Source organism: Hypanus sabinus, chromosome 7, assembly GCF_030144855.1.
Source record: "Hypanus sabinus isolate sHypSab1 chromosome 7, sHypSab1.hap1, whole genome shotgun sequence".
NCBI classification, from domain to species: domain Eukaryota; kingdom Metazoa; phylum Chordata; class Chondrichthyes; order Myliobatiformes; family Dasyatidae; genus Hypanus; species Hypanus sabinus.
The window spans coordinates 22,682,072-22,691,292 of NC_082712.1; the positions used below are offsets into that span (position 1 = coordinate 22,682,072).

At 44.0% G+C, this 9,221-nt stretch overlaps 1 long non-coding RNA gene across 1 annotated transcript in view; it reads right to left on the reverse strand.

Annotated features, from left to right (window-relative positions):
• The window catches only part of LOC132396294 (uncharacterized), a 63,975-nt gene extending 55,372 nt beyond the window's left edge, over positions 1–8,603 (reverse strand). The window contains exon 1 of the long non-coding RNA XR_009512931.1: positions 8,525–8,603. This is a non-coding gene — a long non-coding RNA (uncharacterized LOC132396294). The remainder of the gene's footprint in view (positions 1–8,524) is intronic.
• Positions 8,604–9,221: the final 618 nt, after the last annotated feature.

Sequence of the window (9,221 nt, forward strand, 5' to 3'; positions counted from 1 at the left end):
ATGGACTCTAGCATCTTCCCCACTACTGATGTTAGGCTGACAGGACGATAGTTCTCTGTTTTCTCCCTCCCTCCTTTCTTAAAAAGTGGGATAACATTAGCCATTCTCCGATCCTCAGGAACTGATCCTGAATCTAAGGAACATTGGAAAATGATTACCATTGCATCCGCAATTTCCAGAGCCACCTCCTTTGGTCCCCTAGGATGCAGACCATCTGGACCTGGGGATTTGTTAGCCTTCAGTCCCATCAGTCTACTCATCACCGTTTCCTTCCTAATGTCAATCTGTTTCATTTCCTCTGTTACCCTATGTCCATGGCCCATCCATACATCTGGGAGATTGCTTGTGTCTTCCTTAGTGAAGACAGATCTAAAGTACTTATTAAATTCTTCTGCCATTTCTCTGTTTCCCATAACAATTTCACCTAATCCATTCTTCAAGGGCACAACATTGTTCTTAACTATCTTCTTTCTCTTCACATACCTAAAAAAGCTTTTGCTATCCTCCTTTATATTCCTGGTTAGCTTGCGTTCGTACCTCATTTTTTCTCCCCGTATTGCCTTTTTAGTTAAGTTCTGTTATTCCTTAAAAATTTCCCACTCACCTTAGCTCTGTCATACTTTTTTTTTAATGCTATGCAATCTCTGACTTCCTTTGTCAACCACTGTGGCCCCTTTCCTCCCTTTGAATCCTTCCTTCTCTGGGGGATGAACTGATTTTGCACCTTGTGCATTATTCCCAAGAATACCTGCCATTGCTGTTCCACTGTCTTTTCTGCTAGGATATCCGTCCATTTAACTTTGGCCAGCTCCTCCCTCATGGCTCCATAGTCACCTTTGTTCAACTGCAACACTGACACCTCCGATCTGCCCTTATCCTTCTCAAATTGCAGATAAAAACTTATCATATTATGGTCACTACCTCCTAATGGTTCCTTTACTTTAAGATTGCTTATCAAATCCTGTTCATTACACAACACTAAATCCAGAATAGCCTTGTCCCTGGTCGGCTCTCGTACAAGCTGTTCCAAGAATGCATCCGGTAGGCACTCTACAAACTCCCTATCCTGGGGTCCGGCACCAACCTGATTCTCCCAGTTCACCTGCATGTTGAAATCCCCCATAACTACTGCGACATTACCTTTGCCACATGCCAATGTTAACTCCCTATTCAACTTGCACCCAATATCCATGCTACTGTTTGGGGACCTGTAGACAACACCCATTAGGGTCTTTTTGCCCTTACTGTTCCTCAGTTCTATCCACACAGACTCTACTTCTCCTGATCCTATGTTCCCCCCTTGCAAAGGACTGAATCTCATTCCTCACCAACAGGGCCACCCCACCTCCTCTGTCCACATTTCTGTCCCTACGATAGCACATATACCCTTGTACCTTCATTTCCCAGGTCTGATCTCCCTGCAGCCATGTCTCCGTTATCCCAACAACATCATAGTTACCCATTCGCACCTGAACTTCCAAGCTCATCTGCCTTATTTCTGACACTTCGTGCATTCAGATATAGAATTTTTAGCCCATTTCTCCTCTCTCTGTTTAAATTGCTGCCTATTGTGCTTAACCCAGCTCCCCGAACTCCCATCAGGCTATACGTCCTTTGCATTTTGTTGTCCTTCCTAAATTTACTTATTCTTTCTGCACATTTAACTCCATGTTCCGTCAGACCATCCCTCTGTACATGTGTCCTCCTTATCACTTGTTCCGCCTCACCTTTCTCTACTACACACTTAATATTCCAGAACCGTGTAGTCCCCACCTGTCCTTTATTCTTCATCTTGCTATCCTCTCTTGCATTCTGGATCCCTGCCCCCTGAAAATTTAGTTTAAACCCCCGCCCCCCTCCCCCCCGAGAGGCACTAGCGAACTTTCCTGCAAGAATGTTAGTACCACTCCAGTTCAGGTGTAAACCGTCCCGTCGGAACAGATCCCACCTTCCCTGGAACAAAGCCCAATTATCTAAAAACCTGAAGCCCTCCCTCCTGCACCATCCTCTCAGCCATGTATTAATCTGTATAATCCTTCTGTTCCTTGCCTCACTCGCACGTGGCACAGGTAGCAATCCTGAGGTTGTTACCCTGGAGGTCCTGCCCTTCAGCTTCACACCTAACTCCCTGAACTCACTACGCAGGACCCCCTCACTCATCCTACCCACATCGTTGGTCCCTAGATGGACCACAACATCTGGGCTCTTGCCCTCCCTCTTGAGAATGACCTGCACCCGATCTGAGATGTCCCGGACCCCGGCACCAGGGAGGCAACATACCATCCAAGACTCCAGATCTTCCCCACAGAATCTCCCATCCGCCCCCCTGACTATAGAATCCCCTATCACTACCGCTCTCTTCTCTTCCCTCCTCCCCTTCCTAGTCGAGGGTCCAACCTCAGTGCCAGAGACAGGACCACTACAACTTGTTCCTGGTAGGTCATCCCCACCAACAGTATCCAAAACGGTATATTTATTGTTGATGGGAATGGCCACAGGGGTGCTCTGCTCTCTCTGTCTGCTCCTCTTGACTGTCACCCATTTCTCTACCTCCTGTCTTTTCAGTGTGACTACCTCCCGATAACTCCCGAATGATCCGTAGTTCATCCAGCTCCTGCTCCAATTCCCTAACTCGGGCTGATAGGAGCTGCAGCTGGATGCACCTATTGCAGGTGTGGTTATCAGGGACAACTGTGTTGACCCTGACTTCCCACATACTGCATACGGAGCACACCACTGCTCTAACTGTCTCCCCCATTACCTGATCCCAGATTAGTCAGAATAAATGAAAAAAGTACCTACTGACCTTAGCTTTTTTACCTCAGCAAGCACGTACTCAGGCTCACTGATCTCCTCTCACTGAAGTCCCCTTGCGCCAAAGCCCAGCACTCCACTGCCCAGCACTCTGCTCCCGCGCACTCCGCTGCCCGCTCCTGAAAGTGGGCCTCTTTTTAAACTCCACGCTCGCCGAGAGTGTCCTAAACAGTTTGTTATTATACAAGCAGCTAAAAGAGGCAAAGAGAATTACAAATCACCCCATAGATTCTGAGTGGAATAGTGTCTGAGTTCTGCTTGAACCATGGTACCATCCAACCGCAATTCAGCTTGTTTCTCCGGTCCCCATAAACAACCAATCATTACTATTGGTATACGGGGATCACTCAATGCCCTGCAGCAAACTGTCAGGCCTTTCTAACATCACATCCTATAACTGCCACCATTTCAATGGTCAAAGGTGGAAAGAGAGCATCTCCAACTGTAAGCTCTCCCAGCTGCACATCAGGCTCATTTGGGACTGGACTGTAGGACGCAAAAGTAATAAAAGGCCATTGGGTCATTCACTACTCCTCCCTTTTCAATATGATCATAAATGATCTTTAACCTCAGTGCAGTGGCCCTTTCCTGCATTGGTACCACCTTCCTGCTTCCATTAATATTTAAAAATCATGAAGAAAAATAAGCGGTCAGCGGTTTAAGCCAAGATCCTTCATCAGGAATGTTGTCTGTTTACTCCCTTCCATGGAAGCTGCCTGACCTTCCGAGTTCCTCCAGGATATTGTGTGTGTTGTACAAGATTTAAAGCATCTCCAGAATCTCTTGTGTATAAAATCCCATAGATTTTTAAACACGCAGAATTCTGCAGGTGCTGGAAATCCAAAGTAACACACGCAAAATGGTGGAGGAGCTCAGCAGGTCAGACTATTGAACTGAAGAGAGATTCGATGCTTCTGGCCAAGACCCTTCTTCAGGACTGGAAATGAAGGGGGAAGACACCAGATTAAAAATGTGGGGGGAGGGGAAGGAGGATAGCTAGAAGGTGATAGGTGAAGTCAGGTGGGTATGGAAGATCGAATCCAGGCGGGTACATTGGGCAGCACTGTAGCTTAGTGGTTACCACAGTACCAGTGACCCAGGTTCAAATCCCGATGCTGCCTGTAAGTTTTTATGTTCTTCACGTGATCACATGGTTTTCCTCAGGTGCTCTGGTTTCCTCCCACAGTCCAAAGACCTAATGGTTGATAGGTTAATTTGTCATTGTAAGCCGACCCGTGATTGGGCTAGGATTAAATAAGAGGGTTGCTGGGTGGCACAGCTCGAAGGGCCAGAAGGGCCTATTTTGTGCTGCAACTCAATAAATAAATAAATAGTTAACAAGTCAGAGGACAGCTGAGATTACAGAGCGGGAGCAGGGAGAGAGGGTCTGACCGAACCCTGTCAAAGAAAAGATTTTAATTCTTCAGGGTAGATATCCCTCGAAGAGACTTTTCAGCAGGGCAGCAATTCATAAACATCAGAAAGTCTGTAGATGCTGGAAATCCAAGCTCTATGGTTAAATCTCACAGTCCTCTTGAGTAGAAAATTCACTGCCCTCATGGATGAGGAAATTTCTCACCCCTGCTACTGAGCTCAAACAATTTCATATCGCCCCATCCTCACATTCCAACCTTTGACCCTACAATTTTCCCCATAACCATATCCAGTCCCAGACCTGCTCCGACTTTAGTGCTCAACCTGGGACTCACTTGAGTTCCTTTATGCTCTCGTCCAGGGGTTCCCAACCTTATTTATGTCATAGGCCAATACCATTAAGCAGGGAGTCTGTGCACCCAGGTTGGGAACCACTGTACTAATCACAGTGAGGTGAGTCCTTGCTGCTACAGAGCTTGCTAGCAAGTCGTACCCTTAATCAAAAACATTTGTGGTCAATATAAGATTTTATTTCCCATTTTTCCACTGACAACTGGAGGTGGTCTGCTTTCATAAAACTGGTTTCTTTAGAGACATAAACAAGATGAATAATCTACTGTGAATGTAATGCACATCATCAATTGAAATCTTAATGATTTGACTATAATTTTAAGCAGATTTTAATCATCTTTCAAGGTTTTCCTGGAACAACGGCTCAAAAGACCTGGACTGCTGACCAGTCATGAGTTCAAATCTCACCAGAATCAGAATCGGGTTCATTATCACCAGCATGAGTCGTGAAATTTGTTCACTTAGCAGCAGCAGTTCAATGCAATACATAATATGGTGGTGGCATCCGTTGGTCTCGAGAGACCATGGATCTGCGCCTGGAGTTTCCAGGGCGCAGGCCTGGGCAGGGTTGTATGGGAGACCAGCAGTTGCCCAAGCTGCAGGCCTTCCCCTCTCCACGCCACCGATGTTGTCCAAGGGAAGGGCACTAGGACCCATGCAGGTTGGCACCGGTGACGTCGCAGAGCAATGTGTTGTTAAGTGCCTTACTCAAGGACACAAACACGCCGCCTCAGCTAGTGACCTTCAGGTTACTAGTCTGATGCCTTGCCCACTAGGCCACGTGCCAATACATAATACAGAAGAACAAATAAATAAATAAATTACATTATATGTATACTGGAGATTAAAAAATAATGCAAAACAGGAATAATATATATATTGATAAAGTGAGGTAGTGTTCAAGGGTTCAATGTCCATTTAGGAATTGGATGGTAGAGGCGAGAAAGCTGTTCCTGAATCACTGAGTGTGTGCCTTCAGGCTTCTGTACCTCCTACCTGATGGTAACAGTGAGAAAAGGGCATGCCCTGGGTGCTGGAGGTCCTTAATAATGGATGCTGCCTTTTTGAGATACCGTATCTTGAAGATGTCCCAGGTACCTTGTAGGCTAGTACCCAAGATGGAACCAACTAAATTTATGACCCTCTGCAGCTTCTCTCAGTCCTGTGCAGCAGAATCCCCCCATGCCAGACAGTGATGAAGTCTGTCAAAATGCTCTCTACGGTACAGCTATAGAAGTTTTTGAGTGTTTTTGTTGACATGCCAAATCTCTTCAAACTCCTAATGAAGTACAGCCTTCTTTATCGCTGCATCGATATGTTGGGACCACGTTAGATCCTGACATCCAGGAACCTGAAACTGCTCACTCTCTCCACTTCTGATCCCTCTATGAGCTGAAGAAAATCCCACTACATTAGCCGAGGAATTTACAAAAGAATTGCCTCAAGTCACTAACTGTTGCTCTAATTTCAAGGAAAAGCATATGCTACCTTACTTAGTCTGCAGTGGGGCTCAACAACTGGATTCTTGACTTCCTTACCAACAAACCACAATCAGTAAGGATAGGTCATGGCAGCACCTCTGCCACGATTGTCCTCAACACTGTGGCCAGAGCTGCACTCCAAACTAAATGCACAATACATTTTTGGATGTGAAGACTGGTAGTCGAAGTCAATTGCTAAATGTATATGTACTAAACCCAAAAGTCACTCTGTGGCCACTGTATTCAGTGTATCTGTATTCCTGCTTGTTAATGAAAATATCTAATCAGCCAATCATGTGGCAGCCACTCATTGAACAAAAGCATGCAGACATGGTCAAGAGGTTCAGCTGTTGTTCAGATCAAACATCAGTTTGGGGAAGGAATTTGATCTGAGTGTCTTTCACTGTGGAATGATTGTAAGCGCCAGATAGGGTGGTTTGAGTATCACAAAAATTGCTGATCCCCTGGGATTTTCATACACAGCAGTGTCTAGAGTTTACAGAGAATGGTATGAAAAACAAAAAAAAATCCAGTGAGCAGCAGTTCTGTGGGCGAAAATGCCTTGTTGATGAGAGAGGTCAGAAGAGAATGTTCAGACTGCTTCAAGCTGACGGGAAGCCGACACTAACCCAGATAATCACATGTTACAAGAGTGGCTACAGAAGAGCATTTCTGAATGAGGAACCTTGAGTGGGAAGGACTATAGAGGAGAAGACCATGAACAGACATAAATATACTCAGTGACCAGTTCATTAGATATTCCCTGTACCTAAGAAAGTGCTATTGAGTGCTAAAGTTAGTTAAGTATCAATGTGAATGCAAATCACTTTAAATTATTAATCAAATATAATCTTAATAATTTGACTTGCTGTAATCATTAGCAAATTTTAATTATCTTACACCTGCTGAAGCCTCCAGTGATTTGGAATGGACATCAAACTCCTTGTAATAACTTCAGTTCAGACACCCAGAAGGCAATGATGAAATATCAATCATACAGTCAAATAGGTTTGATCATCATTTCTGGAAATTGCTCTAGCTGGAAATGGTGAAATAAAAGGATTTCAACAGAGGGATTTTGACTTACACTTGCAATGAAACATTAACAATTTGCACAACATTTGTCATGAATATTTTGTTTTTTATTTGCTCAGCATGGGATCCATGAAAAATGTAAAGCAGTCAGTATTTCTACTGTTAGCATTCTCTATTGCTGTGAAGTAATTTAACCTAATACACCTCCAGGCTGTTAGAATCACAAGCTCTGGTTGCAGAGCAGCTGATGTTTCACTTACATCATGTTTATGCACAAGTAAGTACTTACAATTAATTCAGTAACATCTCCACAGAAAGCCATTGTCCAAAGATTTTCAGCAACACAAAATCTGTGTTAACTTTTACACAGCCACTGGATGTGTCAAGCCACTTTGCCAACAACAAGACTGGAGCCTGCTGTGGTGAGGCTAATGACAACAGAACAGAATCCCAGAAAACAAGTGAAATCATAGCAATTTATTTGAACCATACATGAGCATTGATAGATTTCACTTTAGATACGTAAATATTGAACACCTTGTAATGGCAGTAAGAATTTTGTTGATGAAACAAAGCATAATAAATTAGGTACAGGAGCCTACGGTCCCTCACCACAGGTTCAGGAACAGTTCAGCCATCGGGCTCCTGAGCAAGCATGGATTACTCACATCAACTCTGAACTGATTCCACAACCTAAGGACTCTACAACTCTTGCTCACAATATTATTTATTTATTATGACTTTGTGTATATATATCAGAATCAGAATCAGACTTTAATCGCCAAGTACCTGTGCACATACAAGGAATTTACTTCCGGCAGATGTTGTCTCTCTGCTCATAACAGATGATAAATATAAATGAAAATATAGATTATATATATATATATATATATATATATATGTATACATATAGCTATGGTGCCAAAGACTTTTCCACAGTACTGTATTTGTCAACACAGAGTGGTGAGCAAGTTTGTGAATCTGGTGGGAGCAAAGGATGTTGGGAATGGCGAAGGTGGAGCGTCACAGGAGGAGTGTGAGACAGGTGGCAGAGAAGGAGTACCAGCGCTGGGTTGGCACGGGTGCAGACACACCCAACCCTGAGACACCAGGCAAGGTCATTCGATTTCAAGCAATTGTTTTATTGATCATTACAGAATATCTCTCTGATACTTCCAGCTCCCTCCCCTCTCTCTTCCCCTTTTCCCATCCGTGATTCCCTTCTCCTTGTCCCCTTCCCACTCTCAGTCCACAATAGGGACCCGTATCAGAATCAGGTTTATCATCACTCACATATGTCTCAATTTTTTTCTTGTATGTCAGCAGTACAGTGCAATATGTAAAATCACCACAGTACTGTGCAGAGGCACTCTAGCTATGTATATATATATTTGCCTAACACTTTTGCACAGCACTGTAAGTACTTTGATAATAAATTTACTTTGAACTTTGAAGTGTATGGGACTCACCTTCACTGAGGCTGGGATCTGCTTTCACGCGGGAAGGCGGGGTAGCACAGAGGTTTGAGCAATTGCTCAGCAAAGTCGCTGGTCGCTAATAGGTGTTTGACTCCTGCTGCTGTCTGTAGGGAGGCACATTCTCATCATAACTGTGTGGGCCTCCTATGGGTGCTCCAGTTTCCTCCCACATTCCAAACATGTACAAGTTAGGGTGAGTGAACTATAGGCATGCTATGTTGGTGCCGCAGTGTGGTGACACTTGTGCAGCTTTGCAAACTATGACACAAATAAGCATTTGAATATATTTTTCAATGTATGTGACAAATAAAAAATAAGTTTCTTTTTTTGTAATTTATTTTTTGTTGAAGTTCATCATCAAAAATCTTCCGCCTTTTACCTTCATGGTAGATCAATGGAGTCTGTGTGGTGCCCCATCTAGTGGCGGAATTAAGAAGTTATGAAACAGTTAACAGAGAGAGGTCAGTGTCAGTGACAGACTTCAGGTGTTGGGGTCAGGTCCTCTCCATCTGGACTCCTGATCCTGCTTTGAGCACAGTTACATAGATGATACTGATTTTTTAATCTTGATAATTTTTAGTTCACAGTATGTACCCTCATCTGTCGAGGCACTGAGAAAAGGCATTGTGTGGTACTTGCGCATTAAGTTGATGGGGCCACATTTGGAATATTATGCTCAGTTCTGGTC